The sequence below is a fragment of the Pseudophryne corroboree genome, chromosome 6 (assembly GCF_028390025.1).
Source record: "Pseudophryne corroboree isolate aPseCor3 chromosome 6, aPseCor3.hap2, whole genome shotgun sequence".
NCBI lineage: Eukaryota > Metazoa > Chordata > Amphibia > Anura > Myobatrachidae > Pseudophryne > Pseudophryne corroboree.
In genome coordinates, this window is record NC_086449.1 from 378,366,929 (window position 1) to 378,381,740 (window position 14,812).

The following is a 14,812-nucleotide window of genomic DNA, read 5'->3' on the forward strand; positions in this document are numbered from 1 at the left end:
TCAAAAGAAGATGCTGGCTCGCTATCCCCTCGCGCCAGAGCTGTCTAAAAATTGGGAAACGTCTCCTCCAGTAGACTCACATGTGGCTATGATGGTGGTTTCCTCAGCTCTACCTGTCACTACCGTCACGTCTCTAAAAGAGCCTACGGATAAACGTGTGGAGGGTTGTCTGAAAGCGATTTACACCATCACGGGTGCTGCACAAAGGCCCACTATTGCAGCAACATGGGCTGCAGAGGCTATTGAAGCATGGGCCTTGGAGTTAGAAGCTGAAATCTCTTCTGACCATGCTAGACAATGCTTGTCATATATTGTCACAGCTTCTCGCTATATTAAAGAGGCGGCTTCTGATGCCGGTATCATAGCAGCCAAGGCCTCTACTACATCAGTCCTGGCTCGCCTGATTTTGTGGCTGAGATCCTGGTCTGTGGATCTGGACTCTAGAAAAACCCTGGAGGTACTCCCTTTCAAGGGAGATATTCTGTTTGGGGAGGACTTAAATAAGATTGTGGCTGACTTGGCTACTGACAAAACTGCCTGTCTGCCAAGTACCGCTCCTTCTGTGTCGAAGGCTAAAGGTACCCCTTTCGTCCTTCAGGTAAAGCAAAAGGTCAGGCGTACAACAAGCAGACCCACACTTCCAAACCTGGTAAGCCAAAGCCCAAAAGAGCCTGGGCGGCCCGTCAGCCAGCTTCCAAGACCGATAAGCCTGCCACATGACGGGGCGGGCCTCCCCCTGGGGGATCCCAGGGTGGGGGGCCGGCTTCTAGGGTATACCCAGGAATGGTTGAAGACCACTTCAGATGCCTGGGTACGGGAAGTCGTCACTCGAGGTTACGCCATAGCCTTCAAAAACCGACCCCCTCATCGATTTTGCCTGACAGACGTCCCGTTGGACCAGACAAAGGCAAACACTCTACATTCGGTGGTACAGACCCTCCTGGATACATGCGTCGTAGTACAGGTGCCTCTTGCGCAGAGGGGCCGGGGGTACTATTATCCGCTGTTTCTAGTCCCAAAACCGAATGGGTCCTCCCGGCCCATTCTCAACCTCAAGGCATTGAACAAGTTTGTGAAGGTTTCCAAGTTCCGTATGGAAACCCTTCGCTCTATAGTTCTGGCCTTGGAACCTGGGGACTACATGGTCTCCCTGGGCATACAGGATGCTTACCTGCATATTCCTATAGCAGCGTCACATCAGCAATACCTGAGGTTTGCGATTGGCAACCTCCATTACCAGTTTTGGGCGTTACCTTTTGGTTTAACTTTGGCTCCGCGAGTCTTAACCAAAGTTATGGCGGTGATGACGTGGGTACTCCGCCGTCAAGGGGTCAGGATACTGCCGTATCTGGATGGCTTGTTAATCCTGGCAAATTCCCCAGAACTTCTCCTACGTCATCTGGATATGACTGTCCAGCTTCTACAGGCCCACGGGTGGCTCATCAACTGGAAGAAATCCTCCCTGGTCCCTGCTCAGAGCATGGTGCACCTGGGAGCGCTATTGGACACTCACAACCAAAGGTTGTTCTTGTCTCAGGAGAAAGTCCTGAAGCTTCAGGACAGGATTCATTGCTTCCTTTCTCGTCCGCAAGTGTCGATACATTCGGCGATGCAGGTGCTGGGCCTCATGGTGTCAGCATTCGACATGGTGGAGTATGCTCAATTCCATTCTCGCCCCCTCCGGAAGCTGATTCTAGCCAAGTGGGACGGCCTGCCTCACCGGATCAGGTCTCACATGATCTCATTGACTCCGGAAGTCCGTCTGTCGCTGCTCTGGTGACTCCAGGACCGACAATTGTGCAGGGGCCATCCATTCTGGATATCCAACTGGGTCCTGTTGATGACAGATGCCAGTCTTAGAGGTTGGGGCGCGGTGCTGGAGCAACACTCCCTGCAGGGTCGGTGGACCAAGGAGGAATCCCTCCTCTCGATTAAGATTCTGGAATTGCAGGCGGTCTTCAATGCGTTGAACCTGGCCCAGCATTTAATTCAGAACCGTCCCGTTCAAGTACAGTTGGACAACGCCACCACAGTGGCTTACATAAATCATCAAGGCGACACTCGAACCGATTGGCAATGAAGGAAGTCTCACGGATTCTACATTGGGCGGAACGCCATCTACCGGCCATATCGGCAATATTCATTCCGGGAGTCCTGAATTGGGAAGCGGACTTTCTCAGTCGTCAGGACGTACATGCCAGCGAGTAGGGCCTCCATCCAGAAGTGTTTCAACTCCTCGTGGAAAAGTGGGGCCTTCCAGACGTAGATCTGATGGCGTCTCGACACAATCACAAGGTTCCGGTCTTCGGAGCAAGGACAAGGGATCCTCAAGCAGCATTCGTGGATGCGCTGGCGGTGCCGTGGAGGTTTCGGCTGCCGTACGTGTTCCCTCCGGTGTCACTCCTGCCCAGGGTAATTCAGAAGTTCAAGCAAGAAAGAGGAATTCTGCTTCTCATAGCCCCAGCGTGGCCCAGACGGCACTGGTTCTCAGACCTGCAAGGCCTATCGTCAGAGCGTCCAATTCTACTTCCACAACGCCCAGACCTCCTCGTTCAGGGCCCCTGTGTCTACCGGGACCTAGCCCGGCTGTCTTTGACGGCGTGGCTCTTGAAGCTTCCGTCTTAAGGGCTAAAGGGTTTTCTGAGGCGGTCATTCAAACTATGTTGCGGGCCCGGAAACCGGCTTCGGCTCGGATTTACTATAGGGTCTGGCATTCTTACTTTGTTTGGTGCGCATCTCACGATTATGATGCTTCCAAGTTTAGTATAGCCAAGTTGTTGGCTTTTCTTCAGCAGGTCCTGGACTTATGCCTGCGTCTGGCCTCCCCCAAGGTACAAATATCTGCCTTGTCGGTGTGGTTTCAGAGAAAAATTGCGACCTTACCTGATGTGCATACGTTTACTCAGGGTGTGTTGTGTATCTAACCTCCCTATGTCCCGCCTGTGGCTCCTTGGGACTTGTCGGTGGTTTTGGAGGCGTTACAAGAGTCTCCGTTTGAACCTCTTGCTTCAGCTGATATTAAGTGGCTTTCCCTTAAGGTGGTGTTTCTGCTAGCTATTGCTTCAGCTAGAAGAGTGTCGGATTTGGGTGCCTTGTCCAGTAGTACCCCATATCTGATATTTCACCGTGACCGGGCGGTTCTTAGGACTCGTCCTGGATATTTACCTAAGGTGGTTTCTTCGTTCCACCTTAACCAGGAGATTGTGGTTCCGGCACTTGTTTCTCCTGATCTGTCTCCCAAATAGCGGTCTTTGGATGTGGTACAGGCTCTCCGTATCTATGTGAAGAGAACTGCTTCTATTCGAAAGTCTGATTCTCTTTTTGTGCTGTTTGGATTTCACAAACGGGGCTGGCCTGCTCACAAGCAAACTTTGGCCAGATGGATTAGAATGGTGATTGCACATGCTTATGTGAGGGCTGGTCTATCGGCTCCTGCTCACATTACGGCCCATTCTACTCGGTCTGTTGGACCTTCTTGGGCGGCCCGCCGTGGTGCGACCCTTGAACAATTGTGCAAGGCGGCTACGTGGTCCTCAGTGAACACGTTCATAAGGTTCTATGCCTTCGATACTGCCGCTTCCCAGGATGCTTCCTTTGGACGCAGGGTTCTTGTGCCCGCTTCAGTGCGTCCCCTCCCATGAGGAACTGCTTTAGGACATCCCCTATGTCTATCCTTGTGGAGCCCAGTGTACCCCGCAGCAGAAAACGAGTTTTATGGTAAGAACTTACCTTTGTTTAAACTCTTTCTGCGAGGTACACTGGGCTCCACAAGGCGCCCACCCTGATGCACTTAGCTTCTTTGGGTTGGTATGGCATTAGCCACTGACACTTCTCCTGTCGTGAGAGTGCGGTGTATGTGGCTACTAACCGTTGTCGTCTCTTTTCCTGCTACTGCAATGAGCTGGTTAACTAAAAACTGAGCTCCTGTGCAGGGAGGCGGGGTTATAGAGGAGGCGGCGCTATGCATTCTGGGAGCAGTCAAAGCTTTTCAGCCTGTTGGTGCCTCGGATCAAGATCCTACTCTACACCCCTATGTCTGTCCTTGTGGAGCCCAGTGTACCTCGCAGAGAGTTTTAACAAAGGTAAGTTCTTACCATAAAACTCGTTTTCTGCAACAAGGCTTAGACTTACAGTAGGCCGTCATCTGGCCTCCCTCAAGGTTCATATTTCTGCCTTGTCGGTGTGGTTTCAGAGGAAGATTGCGTTTATTCCTGACTTTCATACTTTCACTCAAGGTGTTTTACGGATTCTGCCTCCCTATGTCCCTCCTATGGCTCCATGGGATCTGTCTGTTGTCTTGAATGCCCTACAAGAGTCGTCATATGAACCTCTTGAGTCTGTGGAACATCTTACGCTTAAGGTTATTTTTCTGTTGGCTATTGCCTCTGCTAGGAGGGTGTCAGACTTAGGCACTTTGTCCTGTCGTCCACCCTTTCTGATTTTTCACCGTGACCGCGCAGTTCTCAGAACTCGTCCCGGTTATCTACCTGAGGTGGTGTCATCTTTCCATCTTAACCACGGGCTTTCCGTGTTTACGTGGAGAGGACTGCCTCTCTCAGGAGGTCCGATACCCTTTTTGTTTTCACAAACGTGGCTGGCCTGCGAATAAGCAAACCTTGGCCAGATGGATTAGAATGGTGATTGCACAAGCTTATGCACAGGCTGGTCTTCCAGCTCCTGCTGCTATCAAAGCCACTTCTACTCTGTCTGTTGGACCTTCTTGGGCGGGCCGCCGAGGCGCATCCTCTGAACAATTGTGCAAGGCGGCTACATGGTCCTCAGTGAACACGTTCATTAGGTTTTATCCCTTTGATACTTCCGCCTCTCAGGATGCTTCCTTTGGACGCCGGGTTCTTGTGCCCGCTACGGTGCGTCCCCTCCCATGAGGAACTGTTTTAGGACATCCCTGATGTATTCCCTGTGGAACACAGTGTACCCCGCTGCAGAAAAGGAGATTTATGGTAGACTTACTATAGTTAAATCTCCTTCTGCGAGGTACACTGGGTTCCACAGGGTGCCACCCTGACGTACTTAGCTTCTTTGGGTTTGTATGGCATTAGCCGCTGGTCCCTTCTCCTGTCTTGAGAATGTGGTTCTATGTGATTAACATCTGCCTTCTCTTTTACCTGCTACTGCATTGGACTGGTTAACAAAACTGAGCTCCAGTGTCCGGAGGCGGGGTTATAGAGGAGGCCATGCAGTGCATCCTGGGAACAGTCAAAGCTTTGGCCTGTTGGTGTCTCTGGATCAAGATCCAACCTTACACCCCGATGTATTCCCTGTGGAACCCAGTGTACCTTACAGAAAGAGATTTAACTATGGTAAGTCTACCATAAATCTCCTTTTATTAAAGGCAAAACCGACTGGAAAATGACCAAATGATACTGCAGTTGTATGTGGCAATCGGCAGCAAACCTGTACCAATGTTAAATTTGGTCAGGACTTTCATAGGGGCACTCAAGGACATAAACCTTTTTTTATTGTAAAATCACCCCAATGTACTATATATGTTGCTATGAGTTTATAATTTTTGGCCTGCAAAAAGATGACCCTTTTATTGCACTGTTTGCGATATCGACTTTCTTTAGTCCCAACACGTCAGATTACTTGCCAAATTTAAACTTTCCCAATGCATACTGTCACCACAAATTCTCGGCATATTTTGATACAAATCCATGTTATGTAGCTCACTTGAAAGAGGGTGAGTCTTAGGGGGTCATTCCGACCCGTTCGCACGCAGCGTTTTTTCGCTGGGTCGGCAATGCGTATGCGCGGCGGACGCATTGTGCACGCGCACCGTTGCCTGGCGATGATCGTCGCCAGGCAATGCCGCCGCCAGCGACAAATGTGATCGCAGCGGCGACCGCATGAAGATGGACAGGTGGGAGGCATTCCGGGGCGGATACTCACTGTTTCCAGCCGTTTTCGGGGAGTGGTAAGAAGAACGCTGGCGTGTCCAGGCAAACGGAGGGCGGATGTCTGACGTCAGGACCGGGACCTTCATCGCTGTATTCGTCGCACTGGGTGAGTAGCTGCAGGGCTAGTCTTGTTTTTAGTGAAACTTTTTTAGCATAGCAGGGCTGCACAAGCGTTCTCAGCCCTGCTATGCTAAAATATACTTGGAGATTAGTTGATCGCACCAGCAGCAAAAAGTTGCTTGGTGCGATCAACTCGGAATGAGGGCCTTTATATGGTCAGTCTAGGTTAGGCATTGCTTATCCTAGAGGCGTGGAGTCTAACGTAGTGTGGGTATTCATTAACCCCTCAAGTAGGTTTGGGGTTTGTTGCTGGCACTATGAAGGCCATTGCCCCGTATGTAAGCACCAGAGATGGAATTAATCATAGAAACTAGAGATGAATTTAGGGGTCCTGAGTTGAATCAAGGCCCAGTTCGGAATCACTTTGTGGTTCCAAGTAGAACCGAGTCCCGGCTCAAATCCGTTGTCAGTTCGGAACTCGGATTGAAAAACCAAACTCGGATTTTAGACAAAGATGTGCATCCCGTGTTTTGTTTTTGTTTCATCATTGTGTTTTAGTTTTGTCAAAACCACCCTCAAGTATTTTGGTCCAGATTTGGATTTTGGTTCGGTTTAAAATCAATTAAAAATATATCAATAAAAATTGATAAAGATCGACAAAAACAGCTAAAATCATCTAATTTTTGCAATCCAAAACAAAATTCAGATTTTAATTCCAAATTCTGAACAGTGTGCGAATATTTGAACCAGGTGTCGGGTTTGGATCGAATCTCCTTGGGGGATCCATAATGGGTTTTGGTTTGGTACTGATCCACAAAATTCAGGTGGATTTGGATTTCTGGAGAACCAGACCATACCTCTCTAGTTTTGGATTGCATGTAAACAGGTTCAAATTTTAGCTGTTTTTACCGATTTTAAAGAAATCCAAAACCAAAGCAAAATCCCAATCTGAATCAAAACACTTGAGGATGGTTTTGCCAAAACTAAAACATGATGATGAATTAAAACCAAAATCAAAACACTGGGGTCTGCACACATCTCTAATATACCCCTTTCATACCACACAAATATCCCGGTATCGACCAGGCATGGTCGACACGGGTCAGTGTGCAGTGTGAAAGCGCCAAGTCCGAATTCCCGGGTCGCCTGACCTGGTTATTCAACCCGGGTTATAAGCAGTGTTATGCCCGGGTTGAATACCGGGTCAGTGGCTGCATAAACGGATTCCCGGGTCGATGCGACCCGGGATCCGTTTACTAGATAGGGAGAGGCGGCGCGGAGATGAGCTCATCTCCTAGCGCTGCCTCCGCCCCCGGCTCCGCCCCCGCCGCTATGGCAACCGACCCAGCATATTTCCAGATCCGGAAGCCAGTAGGAGAGTCTCCAATGCCGGATCCCACCCGGTAAGGACCCGTTTCCAATTCCCGGGTGGGATTCGTCATTGGAGATGTGAAAGGGGTATGATAGAAACATCAAATTTGACGGCAGATAGGAACCACTTGACCTATCTAGTCTGCCCTAAACACATGTACATGCACAAACCAGGTTTCATTTATATTGGAAACCAATTAACCTATCATTATAGATTTGGATTGTGGGAGGATATTGGATTACCCAGAGCACGTGGAGAATATTCAATCTCCACACAGTTTGGGCCACTGTGGGAATCAATCCCATAACCTTAGGTCCTTATTCAGCTTCAGTTGCAAAATTACAAATTAGCAATTTGGATGAATGCACGTGCGTGAAGGCCAAAATATGTTCGTAATGCAATCACAGGTCCAGCAAAGAATGACCGCATAGTGATTGCCAGGAAGTGAAGTTTGTGGGTGGTTACATGGCGTTTGTGAAGAGTTGTTGGGAAAATGTAGGTGTGTCATGGATGTTCTTGGGGCGTGCATCTGACGTCAGCTGCGATTAAAAACATTGCGCTACTACGACTTAAGCCGCGTGTATCCTGCATTTGCATGGGTCAACCAGAATTGTTGATGGTTCTTGATTTCTGCGCATGCATTGCAATTACGCGAATGCATATGCATATGCAGCAGTGGGCGTCTTTTACCTTTCTGGGTGGCCCTTCACATGAGTTTTTTAGCAAATTCAGTTCTGAGGCACAATTTCTGTCTCAATAGCGATCCAAGCTGAATGAGGTTCTTAGTGCTGTGAGGGAGTAATGGCGGTATCCTATTTGCCCCAAAGTGATTCTGGCCTGTCTGATTGGCGGGATAGCGTGATTAATGACTGATGGTATGCCAAAATTGGACTCGCGGTTGTGTGAAAAAGCACATGGGTTCGGGGATAAGTCCCCAATTCCACGTGTTATCCCAGCTCCGGCAACCCGCTTATCGCAAATTATGCTTCGGGTGCCTGAGGCACGCAAAGTTAATCCCCAATAAGTGGCGGCATCATACCAATGCTAATAGGGTACCCCACTAAGCAAGGTCAGAGTTCAGTCTGGATTTGAGGCAGGCAGCAGACAAAAGAATAATCAAAAGACAGATCATGGGCCCTCATTCCGGGTTGTTCGCTCGTTATTTTCCTTCGCATCGGTGCGATTTTCCGCTAACTGCGCATGCGCAATGTTCGCACTGCGGCTGCGCCAAGTAAATTTGCTAAGAAGTTTGGTATTTTACTCACGGCATTACGAGGTTTTTTCTTCGTTCTGCTGATCGTAGTGTGATTGACAGGAAGTGGGTGTTTCTGGGCAGAAACTGCCCGTTTTATGGGAGTGTGTGAAAAATCGCTGCCGTTTCTGGGAAAAACGCGGGAGTGGATGGAGAAACGGGGGAGTGTCTGGGCGAACACTGGGTGTGTTTGTGACGTCAAACCAGGAACGACAAGCACTGAACTGATCGCACTGGAAGAGTAGGTCTCGAGCTACTCAGAAACTGCAAAGAAAAATCTTTTTGCAATATTGCGAATACTTTGTTCGCAATTCTGCTAAGCTAAGATTCACTCCCAGAGGGCGGCGGCTTAGCGTGTGCACTGCTGCGAAAAGCGGATAGCGAGCGAACAACTCGGAATGAGGGCCATTGTTGGGAAAACACTGGGCCTGATTTTGAGTCAGGAGCAAAGCTAAAAAGCAAGTAACTTTATTCCCTGGCAAAACCATTGTACTGTAAGTGAGCCAGTTTTTAAATGTGCAGAGTGGTTTCATAGGGGGGTGTCCACACTGAAATCTAAATTGAAGTGAAAAAATAAATCTGTCTATAACACATTTTCTATCCAAGTCCACCAGATGGAGCTGTCATTCCGTGATTATTAATAGTTTTATATAAAATATTGAGAAACTGCATTTATGCCTGCAACTCAATTTAAGTCTGAATGTTTGAATAATGAATATTAAAAACAGTCACGTGTTATTCTTAAATGTCATCGGAGCATTTTGCTGAAACAGAAATTTGGTGCAATGAAGTATTACCAGAAACTAAGAGCAAACCTTCTTATTGCTGCTAAATGTGCTTTTTCTAATATCTTGATATTGTTAACTTTTGCACTTTGACCTGGTAAAGTTCCAAATGGACCAAACCTTTTTGGACGAAAAAATTAGTGTTGGATGGTTTTGATAATCATATTGCATACCCTCCAACTGTACCTTTCTGCCTGGTACAGTACCGTTTTTATGGTCTGTACCCGCCATAAAGGGCTTTCAACCAGGTTTCAGCATCTCCCAATAATATTGATTCCTATGAGAGCGCTGCGGGGCCACGCCCCATTTACACGTGACCTTGCCCACTTTACACCTGGTCAAGCTCCCTTCCCTAATTTGTGCCAATTTTCAGCACAGCTGTGTTGGAGGGTATGATATTGTCTTTTTAAATTATTTGGTGCAATTTCTTTTTTTTTAAAGAATAATTTATATTTCAAATCATTTACAGCCATACGTATAAAAAGACAATTGTCAAGTATCCAAATACAGAATAAATCAGGACTCATGTCCCTAACAGCATAATACAACAATAGTAACTTACACATTGTATTCTGCACAAATTGAATAAGAGATTGGAATGCACAGAACCAAAGAAAACAAAACGGTGAGAAAGGGAAAGGAGAGGTACAGAGAAAAGGGGGAGGGGGAACACCCAGCTTGATGAGCTATGTCACAAGTGTACAGATAACAGAATGTAATAGCAGTGGCGGAACTAGCAAGTGGTGGGCCCAGGTGCAACAATATGCATTGGGCCCCCCACCCTACCCTCAAGATAGATAGATACATACATACATACATACATACAGACATACAGATGTTTTCTTATACAGCTTTGACGCAATATGTACACATCACGGCATGCCTAACGGGAGAATTTGGGAGCGTGCGTTTGCCTCATTGAGAAGGGGCATAGCCATACAATTGTACCCTCAATTCAAATGAAGTCACACAGTTGTTGTGAAACTACACATCCCAGCATGCCCTGTCTCCGTTTTAGCATTTATTAATTGCAAAAGTGTGGAAGGGCATGCTAGGACTTTTCCCAACAGCTGGAAAGCCACAGGTTGGCCAGGCCTGCAGTAGTGCTACCTTATTCACATTAGACCACCCAGTTAGACCACACTACTTATGCACATTACGCACAGACAGTAGCATTGCCCCTTACACATTACGCCCACACAGCAGTAGCGCCCCTTACACATTACGCCCACACAGCAGTAGCGCCCCTTACACATTACGCCCACACTGTAGCAGCGTCCCTCACATATTACGCCCACGTGGTAGAAGTGCCCCTTACACACTATGCTCACACGGTAGCAGAGTCTCTTACACATTACACCCACACAGTAGCATCGCCCCTAACAAATCGTGCCCACATGGTAGCATTGCCCCTTACACACTACGCGCACACTGTAGCAGAGTTTCTTACACATTACACCCACACGGTAGCAGCGCCCTTTACACATTGTATGTCCACATGGAGGCATCTCCCCATACACATTACGCCCACACGGTAGCATTGTCCCTTACACATTACACCCACAGGGTGGCAGCACCCCTCACACAGTACGCCCACATGGTAGCAGCGCCCCTTACACATTGTATGCCCACACGGTAGCATCTCACTTTACTCATCACGCCCACATGGTAGCATTGCCCCTTACACATTTCATCCACACGATAGCAGCACCCCTCACACAATACACCCACATGGTAGCAGCGCCCCTTACACATTACGACTACATGGTAGTATTGCCCCTTACACATTACATCCAGACTGTAGCAGCGCCACTCACACATTACACCCACTCACTAACAGCACCCCATACACATTGTATGCCCACACAGTAACAGCGCCCCTTGCATATTGTATGCCCACACAGTTACAGCACCTTTTACACACTGTATGCCCACACAGTAACAGTGCCGCTTATACATTGTATGCCCACACAGGGGCTGCAGGAAGTTATTTGCCTCAGTGGCGTGTATGTCTATTCAGGGGCTGCTTCTGCTGCTCAGGGAAACGGCTGTCAGTGGCTCTGCTCCTTTTCACCTCCTTCCATAGACATTTGGGGTCACTGGATTGTGACATCCCTGGCGCCCAAGCAGTAAGCACAGACAGAGGAAGGAGGAGGAGCGGAGAGGGGAGAGCGGTACCTCCTCCTCCCTCCAGCCAGGCCCAGACTGTAGAGCAAGTTCAGATTAGATGATCCCCTGCCCGGCACCCAAGCAGAGCACAGACAGGGGAATGGTGAGGATCAGAGAGGGAAGAGTGGCACCTCCCACCTCCTCCGGCCGCGCCCAGACAGAAGATTAAGTTTGGTGTTAAATGAAAAGACAGGAGGTGGACAGCGAAGTGCTGACGGCAGCATATGAGTCAGTGTGACTCATTGTTATGCTGGCGGCTATAGGCCCCTTCAAAGCATCGGGCCCCAATGCAATGCACCTGTGCTAGTTCTGCCAATGTGTAATAGTATCAGCTCAGGAGGCCACAAACAAGAATTGGAATTTTGTGGCTGAACCGACCAGAATAAAAAAATTAAAACTCTAGCCCTGGGGATGGACAGAGAACACCTCTGGCCTAAATATGTGATAGTGGGGCAAATGGAAATTACGGTAGAGCCTAAGCTGAAATTCCATCTAAGCCCTTTACAATCTGGGTGGAGAGATGATAGTATAAACACACCAAGGACCCCAAACACGCTCAAAATTGTCCAGAGTATAATGCAAAACGTGGGTGATTCTCTCCATACTAACAATAATTTGGGGCAATTTGATATATCTTTCTTTTGTATAATCTGACTAATTGCCTATTTATTTTTATTTTTGTTTTGTTAGAATTATATTTTGTATGTAAAGTTGGTTTCGATCTTATTGTCTTACCTATCCTAGTATCCTATCTAGGCTGCCTAACTTTGGCCCTCATTCCGAGTTGATCGCTCGCTAGCTGCTTTTAGCAGCAGGGCACACGCTAAGCCGCCGCCCTCTGGGAGTGTATCTTAGCTTAGCAGAAGTGCGAACGAAAGATTAGCAGAACTGCGCGTGAAAAATGTCATGCCGTTTCTGAGTAGCTCCAGACCTACTCCTATCTTGCGATGACTACAGTCTGCTAAGTTCCGGGTTTGACGTCACAAACACGCCCTGCGTTCGGCCAGCCACTCCTGCGTTTTTGCCTGGCACGCCTGCATTTTTTAGCACATTCCCTGAAAACGCTGAGTTGCCGCCCAGAAACACCCACTTCCTGTCAATCATACTACGAACACTCGAGCGACTGAAAACCGTCGCTCAAGCTTGGGTAAAACTACAAAGTTTTGTGTGAAAGTACTTAGCGCATGCGCACTGCGTATCATGCGCATGCGCAGAATTGCGCTTTTTCACTTGATCGCTGCGCTGCGAAAAACTGCAGTGAGCGAACAACTCGGAATGACCCCCTTTATACCAGACTGCAACCTTACCTTTCTTACAGCATGCATCACTTATTGCTACCATTGCACATTTTGCACTGTTGGCAGGTTCTGCAAGGCACTATAATTTGATTATCACCGTATGAGTAGTTGAGCTCCGTATTTTATTATGATCTGTATGTAATAGTATCAGTTGGTGGAAGGTTTTGTTTGTTTCACCTAATGTTATCTTTGCCTTTAATGTCTTTGTTTATTAGCATCTCTTAGCAACGAGGTTTGCCCCTTCTTGGTGAGCTGCTTGTCCAGCGCTGTCATCTGACTTCAGTGTCCGGCATCTTTGGCTCTACGAACACGGGCCGGTGGTGGATGGCGGCAGTGGACAGGTGAGCACTATTAACAATGTAATTACTTGTTTGAAAGCTATATATACTTGTTGATATTTTAATTGTATGTGAACGCTTGTCCCTGACGACGGGGCTTGTCCCGAAACGCAGTTGGATTAATAAAGGATATTTTTTAGCCTTCATAAAATCTGCAGGAGTGCCGCTGTTTTCGCTCACTATAATTGGGCCTTGCCGATGGACCTACTGAGGGCACCGCAGCAATTCAAAATGTTGGATGTTAATTCTGATATTGATTCTGCATTGGAGCTAGTACATCTAGATTCACGCTAGCGCTTTAGCTATTCTGATGTTGAAGTACAAGCAATACTAGTTGCATAAAAATTAGATGATGTTCCTGTCACCTCTACTACAGATGAATTATACCGCCAGTGGCTGCATCTTAAACAGCGGGAGTGTGATTTTACATACTGTATCATGGTATAAGCCTCTCGGACTACTATACCAATAACTAAATCCCTAGAGAATTTAGAATTCGCAACACACCGACAATAGGGCGGTATAGTGTCCCATTCTGCCGGTGATGGGTTGCGATCCTAAACAAGTGCTCCAAGGACTTACTTTTAATTGTTATAGAGTAATCTACAAGGGAACTCAATTTGACTAAAGAACAGATATCTGAATTTGAAAGTCTGCATCGGGCTACATTAACCCAGGATGTCAGCACTAATTGACTGGGTAAACTTAATGTACAGATGGACCAATATTGACCGGATCTAATAAAATTCGAAAAAGAAACACTCCTTAAAGTGCAGCAGGATTATCAACAATGCAGAATCTATTCCAGGCTAGATAATACCAATCCAGGCAATGATCATACCCAATATCATAAACGGTACCGGCCACGCAAACGCTATAATGATAATACCAACTCAAGTACTGTACCTCTATGAGCGACACTGATGCCCATATTCAACCTGCTACTTAAGGCGTACAGACCAAATCGGCACATTTGCTAGTACCCACCAGAGGACACGGAGGTTGGGGCAAAACAAAAGGCAACACCACACATAGGCCTCTGCACCATTAACGGATCTGGTATTTAACTTATCATCGGCTCCCCTTACCAACACTGAAATTAAAGTTCTTTCCAAAGGCCTCACGTTTGTACCAACAGTAAACCCAGATCCAATGCAATGGAAAATTGACGTTTATAAATTAAATAGATCTTTACGTCTGAGGCAACATTTTGGATCAGTTCCTGACAATAGGACTGTCAGTACTATTCCCATACAATTAAAAAAGATTGCGCCACGATCTAAATTTGATCCAGTTTCCTACAATCCATCTATAAAGACATTTACATGTCTTATGGAATAGACGGACCAGTCAGTGATTCCACATTTGAAACATTACAATCTTAACAAGGAGGAGTGGACATCACTGAATAATTTAGCATCAAGATCTGATATTGTTATTTGTAGCGCTGCCAAAGGCGGCGCTATAGTAGTACATGATTTAACGGTATATGTGGAAGAGTGTATTAGACAATTGTCATATGTATCAGCTTATGAATTACTATATAATGATCCTACTGCTAATTATTCATTGGAATTAGAAACTGATTTACGGTCAGCTTGTAACAGTAGTTTTATATCT

At 47.2% G+C, this 14,812-nt stretch overlaps 1 long non-coding RNA gene across 2 annotated transcripts in view; it reads left to right on the forward strand.

The window, feature by feature from the left end:
• Window positions 1–14,812, forward strand: part of LOC134932387 (uncharacterized) — a 306,751-nt gene that overhangs the window by 53,074 nt on the left and 238,865 nt on the right. For both annotated transcript variants that reach the window (XR_010179342.1, XR_010179343.1), the window contains exon 2: window positions 13,070–13,195. This is a non-coding gene — a long non-coding RNA (uncharacterized LOC134932387). The remainder of the gene's footprint in view (window positions 1–13,069; window positions 13,196–14,812) is intronic.